This window comes from Phascolarctos cinereus, unplaced genomic scaffold (assembly GCF_003287225.1).
Source record: "Phascolarctos cinereus isolate Bilbo 61053 unplaced genomic scaffold, phaCin_HiC Scaffold_5;HRSCAF=322, whole genome shotgun sequence".
Taxonomy (NCBI): domain Eukaryota; kingdom Metazoa; phylum Chordata; class Mammalia; order Diprotodontia; family Phascolarctidae; genus Phascolarctos; species Phascolarctos cinereus.
The window spans coordinates 92,224,957-92,240,645 of record NW_027555958.1 but is presented as its reverse complement, the minus strand read 5'-3'; the positions used below and the strand labels follow the sequence as shown (position 1 = coordinate 92,240,645).

Below are 15,689 nucleotides of genomic sequence, written 5' to 3'. Positions count from 1 at the left end.
AGTGACAGAGGCTTTCTGAGATCAGGCAGGATCTGTAGGAGCTGTGGTGACCTGGCTAGGATGTGCCAATGAGTAGTATGGTGACCAATGCTGACTGGACATAAGGAAAAAACTCCAATGTCACTCACATTGATGGGATTTTGCTGTTGTTGTAAGTTTGTTCCTTGCTTTGAACTGCGGGTTGAGTCCAGGGGTGTCCTGTGCTGGAACCAGCTTGAATTTGGGAATCAGTTGTTAAAATTTCAGTATGAGTATTTAAAACCTTGGAAATTGGCAAATACTACAAATCAGAGCTTGATTTATTGTTTTGTTGATTATCACTCTAGACTTCTAAAAGTGATGGAGAGAATGTTAATAATGCAGTTTAAATTTAAAAGTGTGTCCTGCTTACATTTCCCCCCCAGAAAACCAGTTTTTAAAATGTATCACCCTGGTTTAGACTTATTTTTGTCCTAAAGTTTTTGTAATAAATATGTTTATGCTCATATTGTAGATCGACTGCTAGCAGGTAAGACAAATACCCTGCCAGTCAAATTCTAACCTCCAGAAGGAGTGTTCTGTGGGAGCATGAACCAAAGTGAATTAATTATATGCAAAGCTCCACAAAACAAACCCAATCTCTGTGAGTCCAGAGTTCTGTCAATGGGCCATGAATCACACATATAAAATTCTTTCCTACTTCTGTGCCTCAGTTCATGCCATTTTTTTCTACCCACTATGCCTTCCCCATCCCACCTGCCAAAATCTTATCCATCCTTCAAGTCCCAATTCAAATATTGCCTTATTCATAAATTCTTCTGTGATCATCTTGGCCATAGTTCTCCTTCCTCTGGTCATCTCCTGTACTTTGATTTACTCTTGTGGCACTTATACAATATTTTGTATCATAAATATTTGTGTATTTATTATCTTCTCTACTAAGTTATAAGTTTCTTTAAGGTAACCACCATGACCATTCATCTTTGACACTCTAGTATATGGTGTCTCACCCATAATAAGTTCTCAATAAGTCAATATGTAATAAACAGATGAATGGGACCTTTAAGTAAACCTGAACAGGCTTAAAATGACAAATATAGTTAGTCAGTATCCTAGAGAGGAATACCTTTAACTATGGTACCTTAATCTTTTTATGAAAAGATTTACACACCATAGCAGGAATCAATGAAAATAAATCATTTGGTAGATGTAATTCACATAATTTTCATGATTGTCCAATAAGCCACAGGAAATAGTATTCTCTATCAGACTCGTTCTCCTGCTGCTGCCCATGCAGGTCTACCTTTTATCTTGATTTTGTCAAGAGAAACAAACCAAACACAGCTCAGTTTTCCCTCTACAAAATCAAGAAAGTCCAATAATAGGGGAAAAAGTGGCTTTCTACCTTCCTCCTTTCACTTGAATGAAGCAGAGAATCATTCAGCAGTTATTATTGTTGTGTCATTTTTCAATCATGTCTGACTCTTTGTGACCCCTATTTGGGGTTTTCTTGGCAAAGATACTGGAGTAGTATGCAATTTCCTTCTCTAGCTCATTTTACAGATGAGGAAATGGAGATAAACAGGATTAAGTGACTTGCTCAGGGTCACACAGCTGGAGCCATCTAGATGCCCATCATCCAGCAGTTGCTAGATTTCAAAAGGGCAGTAGGCAGACACAGGCAGAGAATGTGTGTCCAAATGTGGACATGAGAAAGAATTGCCATCCTCAATCAGAAGTAAACTCAAGTCTTTGCCACTTCCAGGGAAGTCTTTTAATATCTCTTAGTCCCAGTTTCCTTATTTACAAAATAGGAATAATCATAGATGCACTAAATCATGTTTATTTTGAGGAAAATACTTTAGAAGCTAGAAAAATACTTTACGAATGTGACATTATTATTATGTAAAAGTTGGCTATTGTTACAACTAAGATTGGACTACCAGAAAAGCAAATGGGTGTCCGCCCAATAGGTTACCAAGTAACCCACATTTTTTGCAGGTTTTCAATTTAGGGAAGGAATGTCAGGGGCCTGCTTCCTCTCCAGCAGTGGCATCAAAGAGATAGAAACTGCTACCACTAAACTGCACATAAGCATCCCTGTGGCACATACTGACTTAGAAACCACATATTGATATTATCTTTGTTTTATTGTCTTTTTGTTTAATTTGTTAAATATTTCCCAATTACATTTTAATCTGGTTTGGGCCACACTCTGGAGTACCATGGGCTGCAAGTGGAATCTTTGGTGTGTTTGACAACTCTGCTCTGGAGACATCTTGGCATCAAAAAATTTCCCAGTCCTATTTTGTAGATTCAGCTCATCCCCGGTCATACTATCTTTTGGTGGTCAAGGCAGCACTATTTCCATGTTGTCTCTGGAAAAACCTTAAATTTGCTGTTTAAATGTTCCAGGACAAGGATACAATCTCTTAGAAGTCAGTTTCAAAGAACATTTTTGCTAAAGCAATTTGTATCTACTTTTGTGTTAAGAGACATTATTAATGGCACTAGCAGGGGAGAGTTAAATGTCTAAAGCTTGCTATAGTGTTATTATTAATGCTTACTAATATTATTTAAATAAAGCAGGACATAGAGTAACAAGCAGCTAAATAGTCCCGTTGAGAAGGAAATGTTCCTTTTTGTTACAGGAAGATTGATTGCATTGTTCTCACTAGAAACAAAATTCTAGTGTTTCACACAGGTTCTGAAATAATAGCTGTGTGACTTTACACAAGTCACTTAAACTGACTTGGTCTCCATTTTATCAGTAGAAGGCCTCCAAAGCTAGGCAAAAGCTCTTAGATTAATGGTATAGGCCACAAAGAGCTATAGTCGCTGCAAGTTCTTGACCAGAGAAGCAAAATAATGTATTTAAGGAAGCAGAAGCTTGGTGTGAAGGAGGAACTTAAGAGACAGAGACCACCAAAGCTAGAAGACTTTTACAATTAATTTTTTTCCATTACTTGAAGTAAATATAAATTAAATCATATTAAAGCCTTGATGAGGTGATAAGCCATCTTTTTTGTATAAAGTCCTAACAGAATAGCAAGTAAATTCCCCTCATATAAAACTTGGATACTGTTCTACTTTGTTGCTACTAAAATTTAAATCAGTAGCTTTTCTAGGATTTGATCAGCAACTGACATTTTGAGGAGAAAAAAAAATGATATATTAGAGAAATCCACTTAAGTGACAATTGAAACTGGCAGCCCTTAACTATAACAGAATTTTGATTCCAGCATTCCATACCTCCTCCTATTAATGGACAAAACATTTGTTTTATGTTAGAAAATCAGAAGAGGTAAGGAAAACAATTTCTTAGGACATTTCATTTATAATATTTCTGGGCATATGCCTGAATAGAGACTACATTCAGTAGCCCAAATGCATTGAAAAGATAATAATAACTGTGCATGGGTGGGTGTATGGGTGTGTGGGTGTGGGTGTGTATCACTCCAGGGGTTTGCAAAGTGCTTTACAGATTCTCATTTGACTTTCACAACAACCCTGTGAGGTAGATATAGTAGGTATTAGTAGTCCCATTTTGCAGATGAAGGAAGAGACTCAGAGGTTAAATAACTTTCCAGTGAACTGTGTCCACACTCCATAAAAAGTATCATCCTCTAGCCCAGAGGCATCAAACACAAAGCCAGAGACTGTATAACACTCCAAAGTGTCACCGACCCCTCCAAACAGATGAAAATGTAATTGGGAAATATTTAACAAAATTTTTAAAAATACAATAAGTCATAGATAATATTAATATGTGTTTTTTTTCTAAGTTGGTATGTGGCCCACAGGGATCTTTATATTTGTGGTAGCCCTCATTTCTATTTGAGTTTGACACTACTGTTTTAACCTATCCTAAGCCAATTCAGCACTAGTGCCCAGTTTGAGTCTCATTAAATGATGAGTTTAGTTAAGTACTTCAACAAGATGTTAAATACTTTATACAGGTAGTTAACTTACAAAGGCCTTGCCTTATCAGTCCTGTTCATAACAATGGCCATCATGTTTGATTAATTGTTGTACTTAGCTGTTCTAGGGAACAGAGAAACAATTTTTGATGTTTTAAAAATTACTAAAATTACCACTTCAAAACCACCATCCCATTGGTTTCCCTACTCATCCAGACTTTAAAAGAAGGAGTATCAGATGATTTAACTCCTGAATGTCCCATTTCAGATCTAATCAATTAACTCCCAGAATTCCATGTGTCTCTTTCCATTTCTTGGAGGGGGTTATAACTTTTCCAACTGTGGAATATACATATATTAGATGTATGTATGTATGTATGTATGTATGTATAGCATTGGTTGTGCATCTATATATGTGTGCATACATACATTAAAATATATATGTAGCTTTTATAGAATTGTAGGGATCCTCCTCCCAACTCAGACTCACAATGATGAATCAGGTCCTCCAGAGTAAGGCTAGCTAACATCTCTCCTTCAGAATCCTAGAGAGATTCTCCTACAGAGTTTGGGGGAGTGGGGTCTTTCACTAGTGCTGTCACTTCAACTCTCCTCCCCCTCCATCAAATCTGGCGTATTCTCTCTAACGTTAGCTGCCAGTGTCATTAACATTGCAATCAACACTGTCAGTACCCCCATATCATTTAACTAATTAACATCAATTTGCTTTTACAATGGGATAGTTAATGAGAACAGAAGTACAAACATTTCTTCTTAATGCCTAGGGAACATGTTCCCTTATGCTACCTTGGTCCCTAGGGAGAGTGGGCTCAAAGTTAAAGTAGTTTCCACAAAGCATTTGCCCTCAAAAGATTGCTGATTTAGCATAACAGCATCTCAGTTAATTGCTGGGCTGGGTCAAGCAGTTTGTTCTTCAGGGCCTCTGCTGTAGTCTCACCCTTGCTTAGCCTTCAGAAAATCCCAGCAGGGACTCCTGCAACTGGACTTCTAATGCTCACTATTGCAGCCTTTAAAAGTTCACGAAGTCATTGATATCTCTAATGCTTCCCCTAAGATACAGCAGAGACAGAAGTAATGACAGAGGTACAAGGTGATAAAGGCCTGAGGCTTCCATCCACACCTTAGACTTAAAACAGTACTTTATTCCCCAATCAAATACAGGCCGGAAAGAGTAAATGCCCTAGGTGATTAGTGTTCTTTGAATGCATTTTTAGTTATAGCTCAGCAGCTAATAAAAAAGGTTCATCTTTTTCCTGTGGTAAGTAGACCAGAAACAGTCAGAATACCTGTATTTGTGGTGAATCCAGAAGCTAGGCCCTTCCACGTATGTCATTATGCCTTCTCAGAAGCTAGTGGCCCAGCCCTTATGCTAGAGAGGGCAGTAGGAGGAACATCTCGTATTCTCTGAGGATGGTGCTCTGTTGGCCATGTCCCTACACATATATTTTAATGAATTTTTTTTTCATTTTATAAAATCTTTTGAAAATTGTTATCTCAAGATAGATCTTAAAATAGAGATTAAATGATGTCTAACTCCACTGTTACAGATACAGTCTGACTAGGGCACAAACAGCAGGAATATCAACTCTCTAGTATCTCCTGTCTTATACTAGCCTAGAGTTGCATTGGATTTTGGGGGCTACTGCATCACACTTTTAACTCATATTGAACCTGTAATCCACTAAAACCACTAAACTGTTGTGTCTATCTAGGGGCAGATGGGCAGCAATGTAGAGAGAGTACCAGGCCTGAAATCAGGAAGACTTATCTTCCTGAGTTCAAATCTGACCCCAGACACTTAAGCAAGTCACTTAACCCTGTTTACCTTAGTTTCCTTAGCTGTAAAATGAGCTGGAGAAGAAAATGGCAAACCACTCTAATATCTTTGACAAGAAAACCCCAAATGGGATCATGGAGAGTGTGAAATAACTGAACAACAATTGTCTAACCATGCCTGCCCAGACTTGTATTTGTGAGGTTGAAGCACAAAACTTTACATTTATCCTTTTACATTTCATCTTATTAAATTTTGGTCAAGAAAGACTTTTAAAATCTCCATTCTGTCATCCAATATGTTAGTTATTCTTCCTACTTTTGCACAATCCGCAAATTTGATAAGCATAACATTATTTAAGTCATTTACGAAAATGTTGGGAACCAGGGCAGTGTAATGGAAGAGCATTGTCTATAGAGTGAGAAATCCTTGGTTCATATCCCTGTTCTGTCACAATCTGGATGGACTTGAGTAAACTACTTTACCTCCCTGGGTCTCAGTTTCCTCATCTGTAAAATGATTAAGTTGGATTGTATGGTCTGATCCTCTTTGAGACAGTCACTTAACCTCTCTAGACTGTAGTTTCTTCATCCACGAAAAAAAATTAGGGGTTTGGACTATATGGCTTCTAAGGTCTCTTGCAGCTCCAAATCTATGAACCTTTTATTAATAGTTCAGAGCCAAGTACAGATGTTTGGGACACTTCACTAGAGACTTTCCTGTATGTTGCTATTTTCTTCAGGGCTGCCATTCAACCAGGTCTGAAGCTACTTAACTATACTGTCATCTAGTCCACATTTGTCCACGAGAGATTATGCCAAAAGCTTCGATAAAATCTCTGTCTATACAGTCCCCTGATTTATCCTCCGAGTAACCCTAACCAAAAAAAAAGGAATGAGATTAGTCCAGCACAACCTGTTCTTGTTGAAACCACAATGATACCTTGTCATTACTGCTTCCTCTCCTGGGCATTCACTAGCTATCCCTTTAATATCCCTTTCTAGAATTTTGGCAGCATACTAAATTTATCTCACTTGCCTATAGTTTGTAGATTTCATTCTCTCCACTTTTTTGAACACTAAAACGTTTGCCCATCTCCAAATCCTGTGAGGTTCTTCCATTCTCTATGATAGTTCCAAAGATCATTAACAGTGGCTCAGAAACCACATCCACCAGGACTTTCATTTCCTTATGATATAGCTCCTTTGGGCCTAAACCCATGATTTAATTATATCAAATGGGCAGCTAAATTCTCTTTTTCTATCTCCCTACCTAACTTGGGCATTAACTCCTTATTAACTACTTTTGTTCTGTGCTTCTTCTTGGCAAGGAAAGCAGAAACAAAATCCATTTCCACTGGCTTCTATCATCCATCATCATGATCCCATTTATTTCATTCTTTCTCTTCTTTGATCCTCCTCTTTTCTTCCAAATAGCTTTAAAAATTCTTTGCTTCCATCTTCTGCATGTCTTTTTAAAATCAGAGTTGATGAGCTAGGTCCCCATGAATCTGTATCAGTCTTTCTAGATAATCATCTCTTTTTCTCCTCATTGGAATTATTTCCTTTTGTACCTTCAGATTTTTATTCTTTGGAGCTTCCCATACCTCCTTAGCTGAATTCTTCTATAGAATTTTAGGCCATAGGCTTGAGGCAGTGTGGCACAGTGGGAAGAATGATAAATCTGGACTTAGAAGACCCAAGTTCAGATCTCAGCTCTTATTACCTGTCTGACCAAGTAACTTAACCTCTCTGGGCTTTAATTTTCTCATCTGTAATTTCATGGCATTGGACTAAATGATCTGTTCCTGGAACTTCTCATCTCTTTCCTATTTATATTCAATTGGTCTGATTATAATATTGCTTTTATTTCTCTCTCTTGTTCTCCACCTAGATGATCTCCAACATACTTTTTCAATGCTCCCTGGATTTCTTTGAATGAGCATATCTTATTTTTTAAGGTTCGTTGACTCATTTTATTTTTATATTACAAACATTTCCAGATCACCCCTATTCTGTGAGTTTTCCTGTAACAGGTCACATATTTAAGCAAAACTAACAATACAATGACCTTATCTGAATGTGTATGCAGTATTCCATATCTGTATCATCCCCCAAATTCCCTATTTCAAAGCGCTCCAAAAAGAGGGGGAAAAAAAACCACTTTCCTTGTAACAAATATATATAGTCAATATGTTTCATTCTGTACTCTAAATCTGTTATCTATCAGGAAGTAAGTAACATGTTCCATCATCAGTCCTCTGAAATCAGGGTTGGTCATTGTATTGATCATAATTCTTACAGCTTTCAAAATTATTTGTCTTTACAGTGTTTGAAATCATCTCATTTCTTACAGCACAGTGGTATTTATCACATTAATATACCATGATTTACTCAGCTATGCCTCAGTTAGTTGGTATCCTTCTCATTTCCATTTTTTTTGACACCACAAAAAGAGCTGCTATAAATATTTTTGTACATCATAGGAACTTTTCCTCTTTCTTTGATCTTTTTTGGATATAGGCCTAGTAGTGATATAACTGGATCAAAGGGCATGCACTGCTTGGTTACTTTTTATGTATAATTCCAAATTGCTTTCCAGACTAGTTGTACTCATGTATAGCTCTACCAACAGTACATCAATGTGGCTGTTTTCCCATAATCCCTCCAACATTTATCATTTTCCTTTTTTGTCATCTTTGCCACTCTGATAGGTATGAAGTATAAACTCAAAATTGCTTTAGTATTTCTCTAATCAGTAATGATTTGGAGCATTTTTTCCCTAATGGCTATAGATGGCCTGGGTTTCTTCTCTTGAAACTAACCTGTTTATATCCATAAAACATTTATCAATTGAGGAACAGCTCTTATTCTGATAAATTTAAATAAATTCCTTATATATCTTAGAAATGACAATCTTATCAGAGAAACTTGCTGCAATGATTTCCTCTTACTTCTTTCCCTTTTCATCTTAGCTTTATTGGATTTGTTTGTACAAAAGCATTTTGATTTTATGTCATCAAAATTATTCATTTTTATCTTCTATGATCCTCTTTGAACCTTTCTTCTATCCATAGATCTTATAAAGAATTTTCTACCATGTTTCTCTAATTTGTTTATGATATGATCTTTCACAAATAAGAGAGAACTATGGAGTTTGAATGCAGATCGAAGCATACTATTTGCCGCTTTTTTCTTCATTTTGTTTTGTTTTGTCTTTCTTGTGGTTCCTTCTATTGGTTCTAATTCTTCCTTACAACATCATTTTATTCCTTCTTTACTTGTGATTATTCTCTCAATTTCTTTTTCTTATCTTGTTGCTATAGCTAGCATTTCTAGTATTACATCAAGAGTGGTGACAGTGGACATTCTTGTTTCGCCTCTGATTTTATTGGAAAATAATGGATAATATATAATAAAATTCCATTATCCTTTCCTTTACCTGTTCTGGTCCTTTTGAATGAGGTTTACCTTTTCACAGTCATATTCTAGTCATGAATCTCATCCCACCATATCAATGGGGTCGTTTACATCCCTAAGTCATTATCTCTAGTTCACTTTGCCTATTACTCATGCTTTGTGCATTTGAGAACAGATATCTGAGGCTATAGGTTTAACTGCTACCTCCTTTCTTGAATTTTTCTCCTGTGAATATCTGGGCATATCTATTGCTATTCTGTTTCTTACATTGTATCTACTAGTATCTGGATAGATAACACAAGCCATTTTTTCCTCTCCACTTTTTTATAGGGGTAAAGACCTTTTGATTAGGTTTGTAAAACTACATCCCTGGTCAGGAACATATCATTCTTATATTATAAGCCAAAACCCAGAAATCCGAATTCTTTTTTCAGACACAGTCTTCCTCAGAGTTCCAAGGCAGAAAAGAGTGCTTGTGTTCACTCATACACAGCACAGGCCCGGAAAGGAGTAAACACCTTGCCCTTAATCATATCACCTGAAACTTCCACATTATAATTCTAGTCCCTTATACTGTTTGTCCCAGGACTGGGGCCACAGATACTGGAATCTTTCTCTGAAGCATGCTTCTTAGGAAATTTCCCTTCTCTCAATAGAAGGCTAGATAGATCCCCAAACTCTTGAACCTGGGGTTATCTGTAAGGCAACCCCTGAGGGGGGTTTCTGCCCAAGGAATCCCTTTCCTGTTACATTACTACTTGGGAGGCATTCCTCAAGGACTCTCACCACTTAGCTTAGTAATTGCCCCAGCATGGCTGCCCAGTGGTTGAAAGGCTTTTGCCTCTTTAAGGGTGGGGCCAACAACTGAATACTGCCAAAGAACTTTTCTCTTGGCCCACAAGGGAAAGCACACGGTCTACCTTTGTTATATGTCTCTCCAGCAATTCTTAAGGCTGCATGGTACAGTGGAAAGAGCACTGAACTTGAAATCACAGGACCTGAGTTTGAATTCTGAACACCAGCTGTGCAGTTGTGGCAAGTAGCTAAACCTCTCTGGGCTCAGTTTCTTCATCTATAAAGTGAAGGTGGATTGACTCCATACTCTCTAAAGTCCCTTTTAACTTTAGAGCTATGATGCTCTGATACCATGACACACTGCCCAAATTCCAACTGCTACTCAGTTTCTTTTCATAAAGGCTTATATCTCTGGGGCTGAGGTAAATCAAGTCTCTGGTGTCCAGGATTTTTCTTCTCATGCCTGTGTGCCTGAGCGCATGCATTTCATAATGTGCCTAATGCCTCTTTCCCAAAGCATCCACTAACATCTTAAGCACTCTTAGTTCTGCTATACTCTTAGGGTTTCTCCAGAAGGGAGAAAAGGGAAAGCTCTGGTCAAGTCCTTGATGAAAACTCGCTTTCAAAAGCTGGTTATTCTGAACAACCTGCTCCATGGCAGTGGGCTTCAACTCATTTCCTGTCCACACAGAGCTCTTCCCCCTAAGCTCAGGGAACAGGAGTCCAAGCCAACAAGTACATATAGAAACAGTCCTTGTCAATAAGACCTGCCCTTCAGGAGGTGCCAGTGAATCCTTTTGTTCACCTTCAATGAGAAGATATGATTTGTTTGATGGGCTAACCTCCCTATAATCTCACCAAGGTGATAAGAGGACTCCAAATCAAACCTTTACAAAGTGAAATTTTAAAAAGTACATGTTAAGCAATAGTTAAGTGTGGGAGCAGAAGGAATTTTGATGAAAAAATTCTAACTAGATTAATATAAAACATTTTAAAGGGTCTTTTTTAAAAAACACTTTAAAGTATTTAAGGGCAGCTAGGTGGAGAATAGAGCACCAGGCCTGGAATCAGAAAGACTCCTTCCAGAGTTCAAATCTGGATGACAGTTATTGTGTGACCCTGGATAGGTTATTTAACCCTATTTGCCTCAGTTTCCTCATCTGTAAAATGAGTGGGAGAAGGAAGTGGCAACCACTACAGTATCTTTGCCAAGAAAGTCCCAAAATAGGGTCATGAAGAACTGGACATGACTGAAAAAAATCAAACATACAGAGCAAACATGTATTTACTGCTTCCTATGTTGGGGGGCACTGAAGTAGGCCTTGGGGATTTTGTTGTTCAGTTGTTTCAGTTGTATTGTGACCCCATTTGGTTTTAGTTTTTGGCAGATACTGGAATGGTTTGCCATTTCTTTCTCTAGCTCATTTTACGGATGAGGAACTGAGGCAAACAGGGTTAAGTGACTTGCCCAGCATCACACTACTAGTGTTTGAGGCTGGATTTGAACTCAGATCTTCCTCTCTGCTTCACTATCTAGCTGCCCTCACAGATATTGCTATGGTTCATCTTTCTTTTTTTTGAAGGAGATCAGTGACATCACATGATGTCTTGACTAACCTGTGAATTGGATTTCAGTGAGGCAAGGTTGCACAAAGTTGTCAGACTCTCCCACAGTAATCAAAGCCCAGTGACAAAACCAGTCAGGATGAATCTTGCCATGACCCTGGATACAGTGGATGATTTTGGCATTTTCGATGTCTCATCAAGGTCTAAGCACTCCACAGCACCTTCATAGCCTTTGGAACAAAGTGTTCTCATCTGCTCATTTCACGGGGGAATTTTCACATGCTTGGGGTAGACCATCATCCCCCTAACCCACTAACCCTGTCAGTTACTCTCAACTTGGTTTAGCCAGTCTGCCAAGACCTTTTTTTTTTTTTAACCAGGGTATGGCAGCTGTCCTTGCTACAGCTTCTTGGAGCCACAAGTGAGAGTGGGACAGCAAAGGTGAATGAGCAGCCTGAAAAGAGCTCTGAAAGCCCTCACACCTGAGGTGCTAGTCCTCCCAGAATACCGAATATACTCCTGGGCAGAGTATCCGTGGGGATACAAATACAATGAAACTAACGATGCTCAAAAGAGATTTACATTCTAACGGGGAGACAACAAATACATACTGAATAAGTATAAAGAAAATGCAAATAAATACAAGATAGTTTGAGAGGGCACTAGCAGTTGGGGGATTAGTAAATGCTTTATGTATTTGAACTGCATCTGGAAGAAAGGAATTCCATAAAGTGGAGCTGAGAATGGTGTGAATTCCGTTCATGGGGAACAGCCAGCACAAAAGCAGAGATGTGTGAGGAACAGAGAGGGGGCCAGTTTAGTTTGATCACACAGCGTAAGGTGGGTTAGTTATGTCCAAAGAGCCTAGAAAGATAGACTGGAGCCAAGTTGCAAAGGGCTATACAATACTGAAGTTCCCTTCACAGCTTTAAAACTTCATGATTCCACTAATTCGAGGTTGCTAAAAAGATAGTACCCTAAAAGGTTTCCCAGGATTATTAGAAAAGCAATTTCATTTTCGTATTAAGTTGGGGAAAACCGTATATGAAAGCTAAATAAATGTTTTTCAGTATGATCATTACTTTTCAGCAACGACTGTTAATTTTATCACTCCTTTGTGCTGTTAATAGGAACTTCCTCCATTTCCTTCGACAAAGCATATCTGACCTTTAATTTTATCCTAATGAATCAACTCAGACCAGCTTTTTTGTCAGCTCACTGAGTTTTTGTGCAGAGACATCTACTAGAGGAATGATTTGATAAGTACTTAGTACAGATTAAGGTACATATTTATTTAAAGCCCTTTCTAGGTTCTATTCTGGAAAGAAAAAGAATAAAAATAAAACAAAGGGATTTCGCTGAGTCTAACTTGGTTGGCTTCTTCGTAGTGAACTTTATTTCAGTAAATTTGGAACGATAGAATACAATTACACCCAAAGCCTGTAGTTCCTGGGGGACGGGCGGTCAGTCATAGCCCCTTGTTAGCATTTATTTCCTCGACGGTGGGTGTGAGCTCGATAACCCGCTTCTGCAACCAAGTCTGTGTGAGAACAATGGCCCGTCCGCCTTCCCCGGCTCCCGAGGCAGGCGGTCGAGGCAGGCGGTCGGGGGCAGCCCGAGGAGCAGTTCCACTCTCACGACAATGTCATATAGGAGTGATACAAGTCTCAAAGTTCCTCAAAACATCACAAGCCACGGCAGCAGCCCCACAAGGGCTGCTCCGACCAGTGAGCAAGCTTGCCTGCGGCCAGAACACAAGCGCGCGAACGAACACCACGGACTAATGGTTCCTCGCGAGCTTTCGAAAAGACAGCCAATCACCGAGTTTCTGAGGATTCCTCCGCGGTCGGGCGCCCTCCAGCAGCCGCAGGTGGCGACCCCGGGGAACGTTCCTTCCCCGCGCCGGCCCGCCCCACGGGGTAGGCGAAACCCACCCCACCCCCCCGCCGCTTCTCCCAGGATGCTTTGCGGCTGAACTCCAACCTTCTCTCCTCCCTCACTCTCCGCCCGCCTCCCTCCTTGACCCCATCCCTCCACGTCCGCGACATCCCCCCCCACCCGTCACTGGGCCGGCTGGGTGGCCGCTCCAGGCTCCTCAGCTTGGGCTCCGTGGCGGGGGGCGGGAGCGAAGCCTCCACCGCCGCCCGAACTAGCTCCCGTTGAGGCTGCTGCCGCCGCTTGCCGCCTCCTTCCCCCGCCCCCGGGAGCGGCGTGGCGAGGGCGGGCGGCCCACCCGCTTGTAGCCGCCGCGAACTGCGGCTGGAAGCGAAGGCGACTCGTCGGCAGCCTCGACCTCCCGGTGAGTTAGCCCGGCCCGGACCAGAGGAGACTAGAGGAGGGAGGGGGCGGGGCCGAGGGGCTGGGGGCGGAGCCGCCCGGCGGGAGGAGCGGGAAGACGAGGAAGGGAAGGGGGTGGGGGGGGGTGACGGAGCCTCATTTCCTCCTCCAGCGCCATTTTGTAGCAGCGAGACCCGCAAATAAAGGGGAGAGCCTGTCTCTGCGGCGGGAGGGGGAGGGGGAGCCGTCGCTGGGGCCGAGGGCACCCAGGCGGCTTGGGGTGGTGCGGTCGCCCGAGCCCGGCCGCCCGCCGCTCCGTCCGTCTGTCCGTACGCGAGGGGGTCGGCGCCCGGGCCGGTCTATGTGACAAGCCGGCGGCGGCCGCGGCGGCTACGGCGTGGAGAGGTAAGTGCGGGACGCGGGGCGGTCGCCGGAACAGACCTCGCCCACCTCGGGCCCGGAGCGACCGCGTCCCTCTCGACGCCCCCCCTTCCGCCCCACCCGGGCCTCGCCCGGCCGGTCAGGCCGCTCCCTCCGGCGTGGGGGCCAGCCCCGGGAGGGCTTGGAGGAGCCGGGGCCTGCGGGGCCGCCGACTCCGTTAACTGCTTCGCCTCCTTTGATGCGGGGACGCGGACGCTGCTGCCCGAGGCCATTTTAGCCTGTCCTCCCTCCCCGCTCGGTGTCTGCGGTGGAAGGCGGGCGGGCGGACCGATGGCCGGCCCGTGGGTGCGGGAGCTGGGTCGCTGCAGCCGCGGCCGGTCGCACGGAGCTCCCGCTGCCCCACTGGCCGGTGCTCGAAAATCCCAGCTTCTGTCCTCTCCGCTCCCGCCACGTTGGGCCGAATTCTGGGCCGTCTGGGGTTTAAAAAAATGTAACTACGCAAAAAAAGTAAACGTTTGGCTTTGTTTGTTTTTCCTGGGGAGACTGAATTCAAATTTATCCTAACAAAAAAATAGCCTTTGGGAACGCTAATGGACTTCTCTTTGCCCACCCCCACCCCCCAGGAGTTTTCACATACTTAAGAGCTAGAATGAGCTTTAATCCATGGGCACGGAAAACAAAGTAGCTTTGAAGAAGTATTAATTTGTTTACATCTTGAAACTTCTTCGGGATCCCATGCCTCCTCCCTCACCCCGCTCATTTTTAGATGAGGATCGTTTTGTATAAATAGTTTGGGGGAAGGAAAAAGTAGGTGTCAGAGTGTCTTGAATTTTTGACACTCTTTAATTTGATACTTGGTCTTATAAAAATCTATTAAACTTGCAGGTAATATTAGTTGTAGGGGGTTAATATGGCTTTTCTCCTCGGGTAGCAAATATTTTAAATAGTGCATTGTGGTTTGAGTTCTTAGAGTCCTGTGTATTACATCTTGCTCTTAAACTGATTGAGTGTTGTTTAAATTACCTAGCTACTGTAGAGGATAAATGAAAATCATAGGAACCCCACCTCCACCCACCAGCCTCTTTTCTCCTGTCTTAAACTTCCAGCCACTTAATTTTTTTCTTAGTGATAAATTAAGCATTTTCTGAGTGGTAAAGTTTTTATTGGCAACATATGAACAGTTTTTAGAAAAATGTTCTTTTGATTGTGTTTTCTGTAGTTACTATGCCTTTAAGTGACTGTTATAGGAAATAATATTTGAATTTGGTTTTGAAAGACCTGAGTTTGAACCATGACTTGGATACTTGTCATTGAGCAAGCCACTTAATTTCTCTGGGCTTTTAGTTTCTTGAAAGAGTATCATGCTAGTTCTCTAATTTTTCTTTTAGTTCCGAGTAGTGCAGGTATGGTCCCATTTTAAGTAATAGGAGAGACCTGTTCCATCTCCTTTCACTTTTTTGAAACGATATTTATCGAGTATTATATGTCATATTTTGACTGAGGAGAGAGGAAGAAACTAGTTTCATGTACTTTTTGCAGAGCATTTTCATAATTTTA

General features: G+C 41.3%; 1 protein-coding gene across 2 annotated transcripts in view; it reads left to right on the top strand.

Annotated features, from left to right (window-relative positions):
- The first annotated feature begins 13,691 nt into the window (after window positions 1-13,691).
- The window catches only part of WTAP (WT1 associated protein), a 33,893-nt gene continuing 31,895 nt past the window's right edge, over window positions 13,692-15,689 (top strand). The window contains exon 1 of one of the 2 annotated variants that reach the window (XM_020986724.2): window positions 13,692-13,773. The gene's annotated coding sequence lies outside the window, so the exon portion shown is untranslated. Of the gene's footprint in view, window positions 13,774-13,969; window positions 14,157-15,689 lie in introns of those variants that run through there. The other variant, XM_020986723.2, reaches the window with a different exon arrangement.